This window comes from Amblyomma mixtum, chromosome 4, assembly GCF_055824585.1.
Source record: "Amblyomma mixtum isolate Tamu chromosome 4, ASM5582458v1, whole genome shotgun sequence".
NCBI classification, from domain to species: Eukaryota; Metazoa; Arthropoda; class Arachnida; order Ixodida; family Ixodidae; genus Amblyomma; species Amblyomma mixtum.
Window position 1 is genome coordinate 65,124,389 of NC_143015.1, and position 21,641 is coordinate 65,146,029.

At 47.8% G+C, this 21,641-nt stretch overlaps 1 long non-coding RNA gene across 1 annotated transcript in view; it reads right to left on the reverse strand.

The window, feature by feature from the left end:
* LOC149346642 (uncharacterized) overlaps positions 1-17,409 on the reverse strand; it is a 176,057-nt gene extending 158,648 nt beyond the window's left edge. Inside the window, exon 1 of the long non-coding RNA XR_016292438.1 lies at positions 16,665-17,409. This is a non-coding gene — a long non-coding RNA (uncharacterized LOC149346642). The remainder of the gene's footprint in view (positions 1-16,664) is intronic.
* Between the last annotated feature and the right edge of the window lie 4,232 nt (positions 17,410-21,641).

Below are 21,641 nucleotides of genomic sequence, written 5' to 3' on the forward strand. Positions count from 1 at the left end.
ATACTGGTGCCCCGAACCGGTATCAAGAACCATCGCAGCTAGCGCTTGAAACATTTCTTCAACGTGTTGAGGTCTGTTGGTGCAGCCCCAGTGCTCAAGCCATCTGCTCAGCGTTTAAGTGTCGAGGCCATTATTTTACCTTGACGCCCATAACCGGTATATTAACGCCCAAAACCGGATGACCATTTAAAGGTCGCCCCTTACTTGCAAGTACTAGATAAGCCCACAAAACTACACTGCGTTTCCTCGCCACCACCATTTTCCTCGTTGCACTAAAACCCCTATAGGCTGGACTGTGGTGCACACCTCGAGCAAATCCCGAGGAAGCGGCAGCACGAGCTGCTTGCACCTGCTCCTAATAGTTCAGAAAGTACATCTTGACTTCCGCGAGCACGCAATGACGAAATCCATAGACCTTTCCATCAGGTACATGCCGCCTGCCTAAACACATGCTCTTTCGATTGTTGCGAACAGGTGCAGAGCGCCAGTGCTACCGCGCTTTCACCGTACTTTAGTCGGATACAACTCAAGAACAAAGCGGCTTTTTACCGTCAAAGAACTCCCCTTCCAGCCAATGGCGTAGGCAGATTCTCATGACTCTGCTAGTGTGACAACGCAGGGAGTGGCGGATAAAGGGGATAGTCCTCTCTCTGCATTGTCACCCCACTCCCTGCATTGTCACGCTAGAAGACTCATGAGAATCGGCCCACGCCATTGGCTGGAATCGGGTCATTTGACGGGGAAAAAACCGCTTCGTTCTTGAGTTGTACCCGACCATAGCGCCAGGTGTACACAACAGCCCAGCGAACAATATGGCGACGCCCAGACGGCGCCTAATGGAAACGTCCAGAGCAGGGATAAATTACAGGGTAACAAACTGCCCCTATTACGGGGTTAACGAAGTGCGAGAGTAAGTCGTCGAGTAGAAACACTGGAACGAATTCGTATACTCATATTGGGGGGACGAACACAGAGGGCGCGGGACGCCGTGGAAGCTCGTGGCGGCTGACACGCGTGCCCCTATTGTTGTGCCGGCAACGCGGGCGCTTTGTTGCCCCCGATCGGCCCCAAGCTCAATGGGGCGGCAGACGGCGACCTAATTGGCAGATCAATAAGGTTGAAGGCTGAGGCAAGAGGAGAGAGGGAAGAAAGAAAGAGAGGAGGAAAGGAACGAAAGTGGAGCGCCTCCTGGCGGTTTGCGTCGTCTTCAAGAACGGCGGAGAATGGGACGTTCCGTGCAGCGCCGTTATCGAATGAGGCAGGAAAGAAAAAGATATGTGGGCCACCGGGTCTCTCCAGAAGAGTCGTCGCCGCTCCCTTTCTCTCCTCTCTTCTTTTTTCTCCCTCTCCCTTTCTGTGAAATCGAGTCGCCGGACGCTCTCGAGTTCGAACGATTCGATCTGCGCCTCGTGTGCGGTCATGGTGAAAAAACGGACCCGTATGCAGGCTACGGAGTTGTGATAGGGAAATACTGCGCAATTAACATTTATAGTGGCCGCCATTCAGCATTTCGGCTTCTTTGAAAAGGTCGAGGAGAGGTCGTGGCGGATCGAAAACGAATAAACGAACGCGTTTTATGCTTGAAGGGCAGCGCCTTGCCCACGTTGTGCGTAAAGAGCATGGTCGGCAATTCAAACCTTCACAGCCCCTCAGCAACTATCCGATCACATAACCATCAATTTCAGTAACGTTGAACGTTGGAATACACTGTAAACAGCACGCACAAAAAGACAGAACACCAGTAAATGACTTTCTTCTTTAACTCTCTCCTTTATCCCTTCCCTTACTGCGCGGTTCGGATGTCCACTGAGATATGTGAGACAGTTACTGCGTCATTTCTCTGTTCCTCTAAAACCAACTTCCTAGTAAATGACAGTTCGTCCTCTGTCCTATACTATAAGCCCGTTATACCTAATGGCGCGAGCAGGGATAAAATATTTGTCTTTTTGACTGCACCCACATACCATTTGTATTTTACGAGAGTCCCGTATTTCTGTGGGGGGTGTTTCGCAATATAAGCGTCAACATCAGCAGCAGCAAAGTTTAGTCCAGTACAAGAAAGTGGGTCCCCTTTCCAGCGACTTCCAATTGTTCGAGCCGGCGGCAGCATTTCAGAATCTTAACCTCGTCACTCAATCTCACCTCCCTGCCACGCTGGACTCTACTTCCCTTTCATAGTTTTGTGCCATCCTCTATTGCGTCATCTGTAGCCAATTATGCACGTTGTATGTCCTAGCACCATGTCTAGATCTTTTTTTTTGTTTTTTCAATTTCGGATAGAATGTTTCGCAGTTGTTAATTCACACTTCTTTCTACCTTTCACAGAAAAAAAAAAGCTGTGTGCTCGTAAATAGATACTAGTTCGGGCTCTGTGTAAATGTTTATAGCTTTTCGAACTCGTAAGATTATGCCAGTACATTCGTGAAGCTTCTATTACCTATTCACTTAAAATTGACCGAAAATTGCTTTCGTGGGAATTTAAGTTACGCATGACCCTTAAAAACATTGCTTTAGTTCGTTATGGGCTGCACAATGAAATTTTTATGAGGAATTATCTTTCCCGTTTACTCCAGTGCAAAATGAACTTTACTTTTCTTTCTCTTAGTTTTATAGAAGAGGAGCTTGGGATCGAATGAACTAATTTGTATTTCGCGCCACATTGGCTTAATTCGTGACGTCAAGCGTTGTGACGCGACAGTCTTGACGACATGAATGGGCTTGCCGTGTTTTTCGATACCGCTATACGACTTATAATTGTTTTCACGCCTTCGTTTTGCGTTGCACTGCAGTATTCCCGCATAGTCTAAAGAAACTGCTTCCAATAGAGAACATATTGTACCATGCTTTGAATGTTATTTTTCTTCACTTGCGTTCAGTCTAACTTGTAACGTCAAGGGAAGAGGTGTAACGTTAAGTGACAGGAAAAGTGCAGAGCAGGTCAAGGTACGTACGCACGTTAATGGATGCTAATTAAAATCCATTAACGTGCGTACGTACCTTGACCTGCTCTAAGGTACAATGCTACAACACACCGGTTGTATCTCTTCGGTACTACCTAGGGCATATTGCTGCAATGCACCGGTACAACCTAAAGTACTATGCTAAACGCACCGGCGGTACCTCTTCGGTATAATATAAGGTACGCCGCCGCGGTGGCTTAGTGGTTATGGTGCTCGGCTGCTCACCCAAAACACGCGGGTTCGATCGCGGCCGCGGCGGCTGGAATTTCTTTGGAGGAGAAATTCTAGAGGCCCGTGTACTGTGCGATGTCAGTGCACGTTAAAGAACCCCAGGTGGTCGAAATTTCCGGAGCCCTCCACTACGGCGTCTCTCACAGCCTTAGTCGCTTTGGCACGTTAAACCCCATAAACCAACCGACCATAATCTAAGGTACAACGCTGCAATGCACCGATTGTACCTCGTCGGTACAACCTAAGGTACAATGCTGCAACGCACCGGTTGTACCTCTTCGGTACTACCTAGGGCATATTGCTGCAATGCGCTGGTACGACCTAGAGTACAATGCTAAACGCACAGGCTGTACTTCTACGGTATAATCTAAGGTACAACGCTGCAATGCACCGATTGTACTTCGCCGGTACAACCTAAGGTACCGTGCTACAACGCACCGGTTGTATCTCTTCGGTACTACCTAGGGTATATTGCTGCAATGCACCGGTTGTACCTCTTCGGTACTACCTAGGGTATATTGCTGCAATGCACCGGTACAACCTAAAGTACAATGCTAAACGCACAGGCTGCACCTCTTCGGTATAATCTAAGGTACAACGCTGCAATGCACCGATTGTACCTCGTCGGTACAAACTAAGGTGTAAAGCTACAACGCACCGGCTGTACCTCGTCGGTACAACCTAAGGTACAATGCTACAACGCACCGGTACCACCTAAAGTACAATGCTAAACGCACCGGCTGTACCTCTTCGGTATAATCTAAGGTACAACGCTGCAATGCACCGATTGTACCTCGTCGGTACAACCTAAGGTACAATGCTACAACGCACCGGTTGTACCTCGTCGGTACCACCTAAGGTACAATGCTACAACGCACCGGTTGTACCTCTTCGGTACTACCTAGGGTATATTGCTGTAATGAACCGGTACCACCTAAAGTACAATGCTAAACGCACCGGCTATACCTCTTCGGTATAATCTAAGGTACTACGCTGCAATGCACCGATTGTACCTCGTCGGTACAAACTAAGGTGCAATGCTACAACGCACCGGTTGTACCTCTTCGGTACTACCTAGGGTACATTGCTGCAATGCACCGGTACAACCTAGAGTACAATGCTAAACGCACAGGCTGTACCTATTCGCTATAATCTAAGGTACAACGCTGCCATGCACCGATTGCACCTCGCCGGTACAACCTAAGGTACAATGTTACAACGCACCGGTTGTATCTCTTCGGTACTACCTAGGGTATATTGCTGCAATGCACCGGTACAACCTAAAGTACAATGCTAAACGAACAGGATGCACCTCTTCGGTATAATCTAAGGTACAACGCTGCAATACACCGATTGTACCTCGCCGGTACAACCTAAGGTACAATGCTACAACGCACCGGTTGTACCTCTTCGGTACTACCTAGGGTATATTGCTGCAATGCACCGGTTGTACCTCTTCGGTACTACCTAGGGTATATTGCTGCAATGCACCGGTACAACCTAAAGTACAATGCTAAACGCACAGGCTGCACCTCTTCGGTATAATCTAAGGTACAACGCTGCAATGCACCGATTGTACCTCGTCGGTACAACCTAAGGAACAATGCTACAACGCCCCGGCTGTACCTCTTCGGTACAGCCTAAGGTGCAATACTGCAATGCACCGGTTGGATCTCATCGATACAACCTTTGGTACAAATGCTATCGCTTACCGGTTTTGCATCTCCGGCACAACCTTTGGTTTAGCTTTATGAAGCGCCGTTTCTGCCTCACAAGTAAAACCTTTAATACAACGCCATAACGCGGCTGTACATTCTACCGATGCGGTACAATTTTTGCTCCAAAATTATAAAATGCACCGGTTGCACGCCAGCTGTCCGAATTCCTAGTTCCAGGCAATTTACCCGGCTGGTAAGGTGACAAACGAAAAGGAAGAGAAGATGAAGTTACGCCTCCGTATTCGTCGCAGGCGATAACAAGAGGAGCCAAGACGGAATGGAAGACACGTAGGAAAAGCGGGCAGTGCAACGTCCGCGCCACTATACAGCACTAAATCACGCCTCCCGTATGCCAACAGTGTGCCTGCCGCAATAAACTGCTTGGGGCTTCCGAGCACGGATCCGAGTGTTGGCCGGCAGGAGTGAAGAAGGACCTCCAACGAGTGGCAGAGAAGCCGTGCTTCTCTTATCAGCGATAAGGATGCGCGTGCGCTGGTTTTGCCTGCGATAAAAACTCGCCGCTGTCCGCGCTATCTTTCCCGTATAGTGGTAACGACTTGCCTTTCCAGTTTATTTGTTTTCTTCTGTTCCCATCTACTTTCGTTTCTTTTTTCCTGCGTGGGTTTATTTATTTTCTTTCTGGTTGTACTCTTCACCGCGTGTTAAGCGACGCTCGTCTAGCCACCCCACCGCGCCAATATTCAACACTTGGTATTCTGGAAACCTACGAGTCACGGTAAACATTGAACCAAATAAACGGCCACCAAGTGTTACAAAACTTGCTGATCACACTGTAAAAACCAAGAAAAGCTGTTGGATGAGTAATCGAGAGAAAAATAATAATAATGATAATACGTGGGCTTTCACGTTCCTAAGCTAAACTGCGGGCTGTAAAATGCACCACGCGTGCCAAGGGAGACACAAGGCTAATCTCCACCAAAACACAGCTTTTATAAGCTAGAGAAAAGTGAAAGAACGCAAAAAAAAAAAGATCCTGCCACCACCGGCCGACGTCATAAGTGAATTGCGTGCGTTGACACCCATTTATATGCAGATCACAGAGGCTATGCTACACCGCCATTCACTTCAGACGGCGATCACGGAATCCTTTTCGGTGAGGACGTTACGAATTTGGACCGACTAGCCGGAATATTCAAAAATTAATTTTTCTCGCGGGAAAAATGCGTCGTTTTCTGCCGGACAAACATCAACATAGCCATAAATTCCAGAGAATCACCTTCTAATTAGAAGAATTATTAGATGGATTCGTTCGCAGTGTCTCTTCAATGTCTTTTTGTTCTTTTTTTCAAGTTTTTTTTTTCAATTCTCTCTGACTTTGAACACGGCTCCGAGCGGCTCCGTGGAGTACAGGCGACGTCAGGCCTAGCAGCCACTCAGCATCGCGGCGGTTAAAGAGGGAGCGGGATTAATTGAGAGAAAGGGAGAGATCTTTAGAGAGAGGGAAGCGGGTTGTGCAAGGAGCTATTTGAGAAGACTATTTACATATTTGCAAGCGTTGATTACATACAGGGCGCGGCGGTCGCGTCGCGCTGCGTTTGGTTACGCAGAATTGCTCCTTGTTTCCACACGAGGTTAACCTTTACACCGCGTCGCCATTACCTCCTGACTGGCTTACCCAGAGAACCCAGGTGGTAATCACTACCTGCGCCGCGTTCGCTGAACAAATTATTGGCCCGATTAGGGCTCAAGCTGGGGCGATGGAATAAAAAATAATAAAAGCTGACCTGGTCCAGTCTCGACAGTCTACAAGAAAGAGAAGCAAAAAAAAAAAAAAAACTCGTAGTAATCGGGTTAGGGCTTTCAGGGAATACATACGCCGGCTGGCGGGAGAGGGTGGGGGGGGGGGTTAAAGGCGGGTGGTAGGAGTCGCTAAGACCAGTAGCGCTATCTGGTTGTATACAATCGCTTGCGTATCCCAGGCCCGGTTACGAAGGCGGGCGCCGACTAAACTGCCTGAGGCATGGGCGTGAAGGCGGCCGGGGTAGAAGCGTTGTTGTTTTTTTTTATCGTTTTGTCGCAGGGGGCGCCGGTCGTGTTATCACAATAAACACCAGCTGTTGGCCCAGCCGCCGACACTCTTTACTGCACTGCACGCCAGACTGCGCTCAGTGCAGCTTGCAACGCGCGGGCGACTGATGTTCCAGCCATCATCTCGGCAGCAGTCTTGTACAGACTGTGCTGAACGCGGTATCGTCGCGAAAGTTACGGATGCAGTGATGCGCGTGGGCGTTTGTTTATTCGCGGGTTTCCGGCACCACAGATCCTTGTTACCGGCGTTCACGTGTCTACTGTACATTGAGCAAGAGAGGATCCAAAAAGACACTAAGGACCATTCGGTGCAATTTTTGATGTTAGTAAAAATTCATTTCATGACTTTTTCTGGCTATGCTGATGTTTATTCGACCACAGAAGATGAATTTATGGCTGGAAAAATTGCATTAAAAAATGTTCCCGCCATTTGATTCAAATTCGTGACGTTTACACCGAAAAAGACTCCATGATCACTGTTTTGAAGTGTATGGTCATGTAATATAGCCTCTGAGATCCGATTAAACATCGCCGTTTGGTTTCGAAATCGGCCGGTGTTGGCGACACCTGTAATTAATTGTGCAGAATTTTGTAACTTATAAAAGAGAGTATCGTCTTTGTCGTTAGAACGCTGTAATCTGTCGATACAGGTCACCTTCACTCTCTCCTCAGCGTCCCTTTAAAGGATGACTGATAACTTATCCGTGGAATGTGGGCGAGCGGGAAAGGCAGACAGGAACAGGGAAGGATTCGCCACGAGTTTGAATCCGCAGTGCCGGGGGAAAACGATCGGACTTCAACTCCAAATTCCTCAGCACTGAAACATTTGGTACCGAGCAAATGCCGACCCAGCTATCGTATCTTACTCGCAATTTCCCCACGTTACGTGTTACGGAAGAACGGACAACTGTCACAGTTCGACTCACTCGGTGAAACTGCCTTGTACGACAGCACGAATAAACGTCTTGTGTGTTCTCTCTTCGTTTGGTTGGTTTCGATTTTTTGGGGAGAGGAAATGGCGCAGCATTTTGTCTCACATATCTTGGTGGACACCTGAACCGCGCAGTAAGGGAAGGGATAAAGGAGGCAGCGAAAGAAGAAAGGAAGGAAGAGGTGCCTCAGTGGAGGGCTCCGTAATGATTTCTACCACATAGGGATTGCGCTGACTTCTTCACAACGGCGAAACCCGTCAGTACTCCCTCTTCTAACATTCTCCTACATCCCCATACCCCCTTCTAAACCTGTATGTGTCTTGTGGCACATAACCGTCGAATAAGACAAAAACAAAAACGGAAGAGACTGCTCTACCATTGGCCGTTCTCGATATCCTCTTCGGAGCTAGCTGTCCTTAGCGTCCCTTTAAAGTAATAAATAATAATAAATTGGTTTTTGAGGAAAGTAAATGGCGCAGTATCTGTCTCACGTATCTCGGTGGACACCCGAACCACGCCGTAGGGAAGGGAGGAAGGTGGGAGTGAAAGAAGAAAGAGAGAAAGAGGTGCCGTTGTGGAGGTCTCCGGAATAATTTCCACCACCTGGGGGTCTCTAACGTGCACTGACACCGCACAGCACACGGGCGTCTCTTGCATTTCGCCTCCACCGAAACGCAGCCGCCGCGGTCGGGTTCGAACCCGGGTACTCCGGGTCGGTAGACAAGCGCTTTAACCACTGAGCCACCGCGGAGGGTCCCTTTAAAGCAAGATGGAAGAGCTGTTGGTTTCCACACCGTGTATTACATTCGCGAGCGTCAGGCAATGCATGTTGTGGCAAGACTGCCGCAGGCGCTGCCTCGCTCTGTCCGGCCAGCCGCGTGTATCTCCCACGTGTCTCGCCTCTTTAGGGCTGGCGCGCGTCCAGACTCGCGCAAGCGGTTTTGAAAGCGACGCAATGCAACGCGCCGCGTTCGTGACGCGCTTTCGAGTGCCTCTCAGCATACCACGCGAGCCGCTCATGTGCACATATGCCAGATGTCGCCGGGCTTATCTTACGAGCTAAATAATTAGCAGCACCAGAAATGCGTGCTCGCTGCAGTCCACCGCCTGGGGCGCGTTCTACACTCTAAACACAAATACGTCTATACGGGAGTAAACAGGAAGTAAGTAGTCCTTCAGTTCACTCTCTTTTATAAAGGATGAGCGCTAGAGGACATTTTACTTCCTTTCTACTCCTGTCTGTTTAGAGTGTACAAATGACATTTATCGCTTTAGAAGTATCCACTCCGGAAGTGTATCAGAACTGAGCACGTCTACTTCGGTCCCCGTCGATTAGTCGAAGCCTTACATGCACGGATGTGACGTCTGCAGAAAGTTGACCCCTCTTTCGTGTTACGTTATTTTGACGAAAACAGTGCTCACTAATGCATCCGTAATCGTAGTTTAAATATTAAATTCCGGGGTTTTAACGTCCCGAAGCGACACGTGGCCTGTGAGGGACGCTGTAGTGGAGGGCTCCGGGTTAATTTAGGCTGACGTGCGCTGCCATCGCATAGAACCCAGGCAACTTTTGCATTTCGCTTCCATCGAAACGCGGCCGCCGCGGCCGGGGTCGAACTCGTGAACGGATCAGTAGCCTAACTCGAAATGCAGTGATCCAGCGTGGCGGGGCCGTAATAGTTTAAAAGGCGATATAACAAAACTTGCGCTTTGAACACTTGCGATATACGTTAAAGCCGTCCAAAGTACAGGCGCCTGTCTTTGATTTAAATCCCATCGGAACTTTCACGCAACTAAACGTGATCAGAAACGGCGGCGTTAGCCGTTTTATTTTAACTGAGCAACGGAACGTATACGAGTTTAAGACACGCCCGTTCGAACATGTCCACATAGTGAACGCTTCCAGGAGACAGGCTTTACTCACTTTCAAATGCAAAGTGCTGGCAATGGCGGTTGTAATCGCCCTTAGTCCAGTGGCTCATGAAGTTCCTCTTGGAAACAGTCAACATTTCCACAAAGGATTCACCAACAAAACGACATTGTTGACGTACGCACGAAGCCCAGCTTAGTTACTACTGAGCAATAAAGTGATGCTAGAACTGAAATAAGGAAGCGCTGCGTGTCACGGGAACGTAGCCGCATGAAAACGGCTCGCGGACCGACCCAAATGAAGCGTTTAGCGCGTCATAAAAAGCCAGCCTGGGACTCTATCCCTGTATGTCTAAACGAAAAGAAACCTAAGCGATGTCCTCTATTTCATCGCCTAACTCGGACTTCGGCATATCGTTGGCAATGACCGCTCGCAAATGAGACAGCGGTTGTGGGCAGACGTCCAGCATTGCGGAGTACGCCTGCCATCGGGTGGAGCACCGGTATAACTTCCGTCTCAACAAGTAAAACGTAGTTCCGCTAATCGGCCGATCCACGCTAAAACGACCTCTATAAAGTGGCTGTCGCCCTGGTCACGTCGAAGTTAAACATGAAGCAATACACATCCATTTCCTTGTACACGTGCATATAGATATGTATACTCAAGAATAAAAGTCTTCTAGGTCGCCCTCGCCTGCGTCACTCAAAAGCCATGACGCGTGGTGGGGTTTTAAGGCACGTGTCCTTACGTCGGTCAAGACGTGTACACTCGGGAGCTATACTTTACGGGATGCGGCTGTGCGGAACAGAAGATTCAAGCGCAGACTCGCAGGCCATATATCGGTTGAAATGCTGCAGTAAATTGGCCAAGGACATCCCCTTGTAACATTATATTAAGCAATGGGACCGCCATGCGGTCCTACGACAAATTTATTCCCAAGTATAAGCGCCCCGTACACCTTTTGACGAGTGCGCATTTGCCACTCTGAGTGTAAAAATGTTGGAGGACTTTTCCCCTCTTTGTTACGCGTAGCGGTGTCTCAGAGCGTGTGGCGTACAGCTGCTGAGTCCGAGGACGCGGGATCGAATCCCTGTCACAGCGGCCGCGTTTCTACGGAGGCGAAACGCAAAATACGCCTGTATGGCGCGTGCCGTGCCATGTCAGCGCACGTTAACGGATCACCGAGGACGCCTCAACGCAATTATTGAGCTCAGTAAAAATGGATTCCCTAGCTATTCCTGGGTATGTTGACGTCTTTTACGGAAGCAAAAGACGCATATTGATTGATTGTAAAACATTTTATTCGCCGGGAAGAGCTTGGCAAGAGGTCGCGTTAAGTGGTCGAGAGTACATAGCCCTCGACGACTTTGTCAGCCCACTCCACCGCCAAAACTCGCATATATCGGCGAGAAAATGGAATTTAGGAATCTTCCCGCCAGTCACTTCAGACTCGTGACGTCATAACCGAAAAAGATTCCGTGATCACAGTTTTGAAGTGAATGGCGGTGTAGCGTAACCTCTGGGATCCGCACAAAAATCGGTTTCGACGCACGCATTTTAGTTGCTGAACTGGCCGGTGAGGGCGACACCTGGCTTTCGTTCAACGGTCTTTTCTAGCTTACATGCGCTGTGTTTCGGGTGAGAGTGGCCTCCTTGTGATTAGAACGCGGTACACTATCGATATATAGGGCAACTTCTATTTGTGTACAGTGTCCCTTAAAAGAACCCGAGACGTTCGAAGCTTGCCGTTAGCCCTCATATAAAATCCACGTCCCCAATAACAGATATGGAGCTTTTGAAGCTAACCTTCGTGTATCACTCGTAATTACTTCCTGTATTCAAGAGCGCACGCCTCGACTTTGTTTTGGCACGCGAGCAGCGCGACTTAATTGTTCACATACACAGGGAGCAAGGTATTACCTCGATGCGTGCAAAATTTCGTCCGTGCCGACTGCATGTATACTTCACGGATGGAGACACTCAGGGCACGCTCTACTAAATCTGCCTCCTATAGTCTGGTAACATATGCGGCTAGATCCGCTGGTAGCGTGTCGAGTTGGGACACCTTGCAGAAACATTTTCCCGACTTTCGATGGAACGTCAACAGGGGACCAATAAAAACTGTCTCATTGCCGCGGAACTGTTATCCGCTCAGAAAAACATAGACCAAATTTTTTAAGGCAGTGTGACCAACTAATGCAGTGGACTATCGTTATTTTTAATCTGAGCTTCCGGCTTATTCGAACTAAAGCTTACCGTCTTTGCTGAATGCAAACTAGGAAAGGCTTTCTTTCGTTTGGTATCCGCATAATTCGAAGAGATCTTTGGTCCACTTGAAGTTCCGAGTCAGCGAAAGTATAGACTGGAGTTGGAGGATTTTTAGGTGCAATACGTAGAATATACGGGCTTTGAGAGACGAGACAGTTGAGGGGTCTGGATTAATTTCGACCACCTTTAGTTATTTATAACTCACAGAAATCTCGATGGACGGGCACTTTTGGATTTCATCGATATGCGGCCACCGTGAAGGGGCTCAGTCTTGCTTTCACGAACTCAGCAGCCGAACGATGTAACCACTGAGCTAACGCGGCGGGCATGCCGAACGTTCTTGAATAAAAATTTTGAATATCGGAAAATTCTAGGGCACTGTTATGAAAGTGTTGAAGGTAATGGTCTGTTCTTCCGATGTGTAGCAATATATTTCTTGTAAAGTTTTTTCATCGCTCGCACCAAGCAGTTCAGACTGCCATAGAAAACAAATGGTGAACTCTTTTGACGACAGCCAAAGCATTAATAGCAAAAGAAATGCAAACCTGCCAACGGGAGATGTATGGATTTATTATTCTTACAGTACAATCTTACAATACATGAAAAAAAAAAAAAAAGAACTGCGTTCATAAACTCTTTCCCGTTCAAAAATGCTGCTGTCCAGAATTGTTGGGTATGTACGAGAGCGATCGACGTCTTTCGCGCAAGAGGCCCTCTAGTGAATGTTCTGATGGTCGACTGTTGCATTCTTTCACCAGTTCGGCCTTAGCAGTGCCTAGGTTAAGGTGAGGTCCTGAACAGTCTGTCCCGTTAGAGCGTCAAGCAGTCCACGAGTTCCACTCCTGATAGTGAAGACTTTACTCGGGGCTGATGCCAGGCGCAGTTGCGGCGGAAACTTAAACACGAAACTGCGCGAGCGCCAAGATGTTCGAGTTGGCTGAGACGCCTAGGTCGCAGAACTGTAACGGGTGCCCATAACGTAAGTCAATTTATTAGATCTACAAACAGCGGTGGAACTAACCGTGCGGATGAATGCGCTGTATGAACTACACCCTGTATCAACTAACACCTGTGCAGTGATAGTGAATAAATTACATCCGAACCCCACACTGCAGTTTTCCAGATTAGATACACGCAGATAGTGGCGCACCAGTAATGCGTCTCCGCCTTTGCTCAGGGGTTGTTGCCCTTGGACAGTGAAAACTACAGTTCTGTACAAAGCATGTGCCCTTATCACGAAAGTCCTACGAACAAAGAATAGTTCACTTCTATTTCGGTAAAAAAAGTTATAGCGCTGTCTACAGCAAGCTTCAGTTTTAAAGACGTCAGGCTGCACGAAAGAATGAATGCCGTTCTTACTTCTACACTGAGGCTAAGAATGTCTAATCGGCACTGAGATAACTCTCCTCATGCTGATGGAGTACTTATTGGTTAAATATAGATAGTGTGTTCCATTCAGGTGGGAACTACCCGTACAGCCTAAATAAAAGGTCTCGAAGCTACTGTGGACACCGTAGTGAAGGGCTCCGGACAATTTCGACCACCTGGGGTTCTTTAACGTGCACTGACATTGCCCAATACACGGGCCTCTACCATTCCACCTCTATCGAAATGCGACCGCCGCGGCCGGGATCGAACCGGCGTCTTTCGGGTCAACAGCCGATCACCATAACCACTGAGCTACCGCGGCGGCAAAATAGAATGAAAGGGGAGTATCAGGACGTTTGTAGTACGCAAGACAAAGCGGGGTCGACGGCGGAGCCATGCACAAGAAGTTCTAATATATACGTTGGCACCAGCTTATATGATAAGTTGCCAGCACAAGACCCTTTGTTCACATAAGCCGCGGCTGAGGCCGTGTCAGTGTGTGGCAGTTCGGGGCCTTTAAAGAATGTCGAACATTATAAGGGCGGGACCTCAGATGCTACAGTGTACGAAGAACAACGCTATAAAAACAAAATTTAAAAGTAGAACACGCAGCTGCGTTCATATTCAATCAAATGTCGCGCAGCAGACGCGACTCCAGAAACTAAGTGACCTTTCGTACAAGCTCCATACATGAATATGTCCCTGCAGTAGCGACGCAAAAAGAGACAGGGAGAAGGCATTAAAGGTATTAAAGTGAAGTGAAGTGAACTGAAGTGAAGTGAAGTAGAGAAGCCAGATGATAACAACAAGCGATCTCGGTTCCTCGCGGCCGTTTTCTAAGGTGAAAAAAACAAACAAACTAGGGTTTATTTGAGTAAATAAATCTAGATTACCTGCAATGTGCCTCGCAGACCATTTTAGTAGGCATTCTTGACTTGCACGATATTACCTATCGGAGTGCGCCAGTCAGAAAACCTTTCCGCGCTACTGTCCGATACAACTCAAGAACGAAGCCGCTAATTGCCCGTCGTAGGAACCCCTTCCAGCCAATGGTGTGAAAGGGGATAGTGACGTCCCTGCATTGTCACACCACTGTCTGCATTGTCAAGCAATCGGCCGTGAGAATCGGCCGACGCCATTAGCTGGAAACGAGTCCTACGGAGGGAAAAAACCGCTTTGTTATTGAGTTGTATCCAACTTGGACCAGATGTATTACGCTTCGCCCGCAGCAGCATTTCTAAAGAGGTGGCGGACTGTGAATACTTGAAACAGCTGTTTGCAAACAAAACTGTTTAACCGCTCTGCGCTCAGGCCGCCATTTCTTGAGATAAAAAAAATCGTGGTTAATCCTGGTGTCGCACCCCTTGCACACAGCAGACGCTTCGGCATAGTCGGTGGGGAAATATTCGCGATTTCATGGTGGGCATCAAGTTGAAGTCTGATATTTAGATGTCAAGTCAAGAGAATAAGACGATGGACTATATAAAAATAATCGGAATCGAGCCCTTGAAGGAATCACATCGAACAATTCTGGACAAAAACATTTTTCAACGGGAATGACTTTATGAACACGATTTTTTCATATACCGTAATATCTCCCAATAACAATCACTATATCCGCAAATCTCCCGACGATAGGCTTGTGTTTTTTTTTTTTGCTATTAACGTTTTTTGATCGTCAAAAGTGCTCCCCATTGGTTTTCTATGACCGTCTTCTTAACCCCTCCATGCAAGCGATGGGGACGGGCAAATTTGAAAGAAAGGTTTTCCAACACATCCGAAGAATGAACCATAACCTTCAATGTTTCCATAACATACCTTCAAATTTTACAATATTCAAAATTTTTGTCCAAAAATGTTGTACATGTGCTTCCGTGAGCCATATATTATCAGATGCGCGGTCCTTGCTGCCAAGCTTGCGATCACCGACGCATAAAAATGCTCATGGATTCCGTGTATTCCGGGTGCAAACTGGTGCATTGTATTTTGCGTACGGCAATGCAGAAGCGATGACAAATTGAGTTAGACAAAAAAGCGCAACTTGCCTATTTTATTCACGCAGGAAAGCATGGGAAAGACCGACGTCGTGGGCTGCCATGTATAATTGGAAAATGAATTATTTACGAGTGTTTTACAAGTTCCGTGCTTTTCCGCGCGAATAACGACAGCTGCTATAGTTGGCGCTTCATGTTGTATGCATGACCTCCCGTCTCAACCGTCTCGTGCTACGTAAAAGTTGGCCAGCTGATTTCCTATGGTTCGGGCCAGTGGTCCGAAAAGACGAACATTCCCGCTGATTTCTTGTACGCAATTGTCGGTCTTGGATCGTGCGTTAGTTTAATGACGCGGGGAATTCAAATAGGCAGCGAAAAAGAAATAACAGGAGTCAGACTTTAAAACATGAATACCGGCTGCTTTCTCAATCTTTGCTTCCTTTTATGAAGTTGATTGGAGTCTATACCAACAGTGCCCCGAACAGTTTATAAACAGGTCGACGTCGCATGCTTCTCAACCCGCGTTAAGAATAAAGGGTCGGCCTTGATACAGAAATCTGAGAATAAATCGGTCCATATACCCATTCAGAGTGCAATTGCAATCCCCCCCCTAAAAAAAGAATAAAAAACGAAATTTCTGGTGTACTCGAAACCCGCGTGTTCTCTTATAAAGACAATAGCTTTCACAGCCCATCGCTCCGAAGATCTGTCCCTACATGCCTGACAAAATCAACCTCTTGTACTAAAGCGTAAAAACAAAACGAAAAGCAAGGAGAATGTCGAAGACGAGATATTTGTGAAACACAATTCCTGCAGCTGTGCACATGTGCCTTAAGGACGTAGAAGGGTGCGCAGCTGTTTGAGTAAAAGAACGTACAAAGAACCCGTCTGAGTCTCCGATAAGAAACATGCGCCGTTTCTCTTCGCCGAGGCGAAGTAAGCGAGAAGCCCTTCGTCGAGTCTTGAGAGCGCAACGCGAAACTAGGGCCTCTTGACTGGGCTTTAAATATAGGCACACTGTTTCGCATACACGCGCGCACCCTGTCTAAACTGAAGGCGCACCTTGCCGAAACGGAACACGTGGGTCTTGAGATCATGCGAGTCTCTAAGGCAAGAACGTCTCAAAGGAGCTCAATGCCCTCGTAACGCAATTGTTAAAGCACGTGGCTTTCTTGCTTTACCGCTGGACTTTAATGTTATCATTACTAAGTGGAAACCGCACTGGAAGTTTGCCATCAAACGTCCAAGAAAGAAACAATAACCACGAAACGTACCTGTAAGTGGCCGGGCCGTGACGGTGAAGTTCAGTGTCCTTGAGCGGAATGTGACGGCTTTCCGGGTGCCACAAATGTATGAAGATCTAGAGCGCCGACGCTGAGGTTGGGTGACCCCACAGCCGTAGTTCTTTGGCAGACAACACAAACCGAAACCCCTACAACAATCACCACTTTTTGCGGTAACTGACAGGAAAGAAGAGATGGGAACACTACGTATACAGGTAGTTTTTGTTGAGTCGGTTGCACGATACGCAGCAGCCTATATAGCCACACCACGAATCACCACAACTCCCACGACCAGCCGGCGTCGTAGCCGCAACGCAGAGAGCATGCCCGGCGGGGTCATCGTTTTTTGGAGGAAACACACGCACACACACACACGCACGGGAGTGCGCGCCGCGCACCACTTCGAGAAGGGCCGTCGACGCAAGGGACGAGGACGACTCGACGGGGAGTCGGCGTCGATGCAGCCGCTTCGGAGTCCCTTCACCGTCCACTCTCGCCCGGCCCGGGGTTCCCCGGCACGCGGACGGGGAGAGAGAGCGAAGGGGATCAACCCCGGCTCTTCCTGGGCCCCGAAAGCCGACGCGCCCAGAGCGCGGCGGACGAAGGATCAGCTGGTACCGGCTTGGAGTTGCGAGTCAGGTGGTTGGCTGCTGCGGGTCGACCATGTTTGGCCGCCGACGAGGCAGCAGCGGCAGCGTAGACGAGCGCCTCTCGCGCGCTGACGGCGACGCTGGTGCCCTTTACGCTGCTACGGTGGGGGAGGGACAAGAGAGAAGGGCGATGGGAGAGAGTTGGACGCCGCCGCGAGCGTGGCTTCGGATGGATGAGGAAGGTGGCCGAGCGAGCCGTCTAGCACCGATTCACTCCGCAGCGTTCTGAGTATGTTCGCGTGTGTTCGATCGACTGCACTGGTGCGATGCGAGTGCAGGTAGCGTTTTCGTTTCTCCCGCATCGCTGCAGTAGAAGTCGCGGCGTTGTACCGTCGCAACCAGCCACAACCGCTGCAGAAAAAAACGCCCGCTTAATACAGAGAACCGCTTGTTGCGCAGGCCGTGTGAAAATTCGCGTATATACCCGTTATCAAAAAGTACAAAGTGGGCATTCTGACACTTGAAAGAGCTATCAGAGGGCCCTAGCAAGGGCTATAATGATTTATGCTGTGCAGCTAGTAAGCGCAAAAAGCAGCCAACTTAACGAAGTACAGATGGCGCTACAATCCACGAAGCTCAAATGTTTAGTGATTTGGTGTCGTATTTTTAAAACGTCTCTTGGGAGGAGTTTTGTGACTTGTTATTAAAGGAGTTTGGTTTCCTCGGAGTTGCTCGCATTGCTTGTACGTTTTGTGGATAAAGGTCTGTTTCGACGGTCTTTTAGGAAGTGCGGAACTGTTCCGCACGACGTTTTCCTTTAATCCTTTGCTTTTACCACACGCGAAGTGAGATCAGGTACCATGTTCCTCAAATCATTGTTACGGCTCACAACATTCCCATCTCTCGCTCACAATATAAGCTCCCAATATCTGACACAAGTTTAGGTGATTGATGATCTGATGATGGTACTGTTACAGGTCATTGGCAGTACGAGGACAATGCAGTACACAAAACGCAGAATCAGCTGGATATTCTACTACATTGAAGTAGAAATAATCAGTAAAGTCGTGCTGCAGCCTCGTTTTACCCCGGAGATACTTTCTGTCGTCTGCTACAAGAACCTCACGCGCGCGTGCAAGCTATGCACCACGACTGGGGACAGGTGTGCCGAATGCATGGCCGAATGGGTCGGATCACTTGGTGTCGGTGCAGGAAAGCCACGAGCGCCTATCGAAGGTGCCGCCATCTATGGAACGATGTCAGCAACTGAGCGTTCGCAGGCCTTTTCTGCCATCTACCGCTAAGCTCAGGAAGACGATTGACTAGGCGGCATTTTTGAAAATACAGGTATCATTCCTGAATTCCTACGATGTGTGAGCGTTCGCGAAGAATCCAAACTTCGCCTTCGAAGATGAGTTTCTTGAAGAATCTAAATAATACACCAACTCTGCCCCAGGGACGAAGTACCGTTCAAAGGTTCATACATAAAAAATGGCACAATTTGAACATGTTCATAAACAAACACGTCAATTATTTCCTCATCAACATCCATGATCACCAATCAGATCAATTCCAATGAAGTCACGAAACTTTTCCTCACTGACCTGTAGTTCGCCTAGAACACCGCCAGCCGCGGTCGCCTCACAGAAGCAGTTTCTTGAACGCCACATAGCATACCTTACCTTACCGCACTGTACCGCACCGTACCGTACCTAACCGTACCGTACCGTACCATACCGCACCGTACCGCACCTTACCGTACCGTAATATACCATACATTATCCGTCATGCCATACCGTATATAATGATAATGCCCCGAATCTTTGTAGTGTTTGTTCATTCTTCAAAGGCGCCGGCACGCCGTTTATCGCTTTGTTTGTGATGTAAGACGCGACCAGATTTATCTCGATTGATCGCATCCAGGCGGAGCCGATTCTACGTTGTTCCAGAATGTTCTAGTAACTTTGCGCGCTTTATCTCGAAAGTCCACTATGAGCTTTAAATTGAGCAAGGCCGAAAGCAGCAGGAATCCTGTTCGACGAGTGCCGAACACGCCGGTTCCTACGCCGCCGCCGAGTCATTTGGTCCTTTTTGTGGGCGCAAGTCAGCCCCAATAAAGATCCGTTTAGAAGCCATTTCCAACGTCTTCCTGCTCGCCGGACTGCAGTCACCACTACGTGACACTATGCAATACTAAGCATACAATCTACCGCATACCATACCGCACCGCACCGCACCGCAACACGCAACACGCAACACGCAACACGCAACACACAACATACCACACACCACACCACACACCACACTACACCACACAACACAACATATATATAACATGACATAACATAACATAACATATCATATCATATTATATCATATAATATCATATCATATATGATATATCATATATGATATCATATCATATCATATCATATCATATCATAACATAACATAACATACCATACCATACCATACCATACCATACCATACCATACCATACCATACCATACCATACCATGGAGAGAAGACACAGAAATTATTCAATCAAAAACAGATAATTTAGCATGCATTGCAACAGCGCCGACATGCCAGTGCGCTCGGAAGGGCTTTTTGAGAGAAAGGTGGAAACAGATGGGTGCAGTGATTAATAAAGCAAAATATTTAAAAAGCATAAAACACGCTGTCATTCAGGCGGAAGTGAAAAAAGTTTCAAGGTTAGGGGAGAAACGAAATTTCCTGCAGGTGGGCGCAAAAAAAAAAGTTCACTGCACGACGAATGCATATCAAGGGCGATGCAAGCCAGGTTCCAAAGTTTGTCAATTGAGTTTAATGACCTTCAGGTAGTCAGATGAAAATTGCAGTCCATGACGGGATTGCGCAGGGCAGGCTGAAGGACCTAACGCACAGTTGATAGTTAGTGGTGCACTTGTGCAAGAGAATCTATTTGGTGCTATTCTCGCTCGTCTTTACAAGCTGAGCATTTTAACAGAAAGTGTTGCGCTTTTTCAACTGATCCGTATAGCTGTCACAAAGTGGGCTGTTCGATCGACCTAAGTGGCGTCGGAAACTATTTGTAAAAGTGGCGTTCAGTCGAAGACGATGGTAGACCGATTGCAGATGGCGAGTAGGTCTATGCGGAAGTCTGGATTTTAGGTACGGGTTAGTAGATTGAAGTAATGCATTATGATGAGATTGCAATCTTCAGAGTCGATCCCTTTCTGCATATGCGTTGTTTTTTTTTTTCATTTTTGACTTGTCTAATTTTGTAATAAAAATCCACCTGAAGTTCCAGTGCATGGATACCTTGCGGGCTGCTTCGTCTGTCTTTTCGTTGCCCAAAATGTCATTGTGGGCTGGAATCCATTGAAATAGTACGCAGTGGTCACGGACGCTGGCCAAGTGATGTAGATATCCGGTCTAAAGGGCGGCTGGTTGGTTATTAGTTTTCTTGGACAGGGTGTACGCAGTGTAACTCCCACGTATTTTAGCTGATGTTTCAGACTCCTCTGCTCGCGATCTACTAGGGTTAGAGCGGTCTCTCTGGTATCATTGTGTTGCGTTGTGTGTCGTCTTGGATTTTATGGCGCATAGGTAGCTACATAGCTAGAATTATTGTTTAACAGACATTTGTTGGATCGAACCCGCGTCTTTCGGCTGCTGACCCGAAAGACGCGGGCTCGATCCCGGCCGCGGAGGTGGAACTTCGGTGGAGGCGAAATTCTAGAGGCCCGTGTACTGTGCGATCTACGTGAAAGAACCCCAGGTGGTCGAAATTTCCGGAGCCCTCCACTACGGCGTCCCTCATAGCCTGAGTCGCTTCGGGACGTCGCATCCCCATAAACCAAACCCTAAACCAAACCATTTTTTTTTTCGTTTCTTTTCTGCACCCTCCGAATTTTAAAGTCGAAATGGGAAATAAGTATCCTGTAAAACAAAATTGGATGAATTAATTTTTATAATTCGAATTCAGTAGACTTTTCCTTGTATTTGCTAGATACTGGACAAAGATAGCGTCTCTAGTGCTTGTTCTTGAGAGAAAGGGGGCAAACGTTGCAAAAGTTGATTTTTCGAGATAATTGGCTTTGAAGGGAAAAAAAAATGTTCTTCACAAAAGTGCACTCAACAAATTCACGTTGATATATGATTTCAATAGCCATCTGCCCGGTACTCATCTCCATCTCCAATTTTCTTGTTCATTGGCTGCGTTGGTTTCCGTGCCTCTTTTGGGATTGTGATTGGCTTTGTGGCTCTTTCCGCGAAAATTAAAGTCCTCGCCGTCAGCCTCAAACAACCATCGCATCCTGCATCATCCTGGCAAAACATCAAATGTAATGATAATGTTTGCTTTGGCAATGCAGACATCATTAATGTTAAGCAC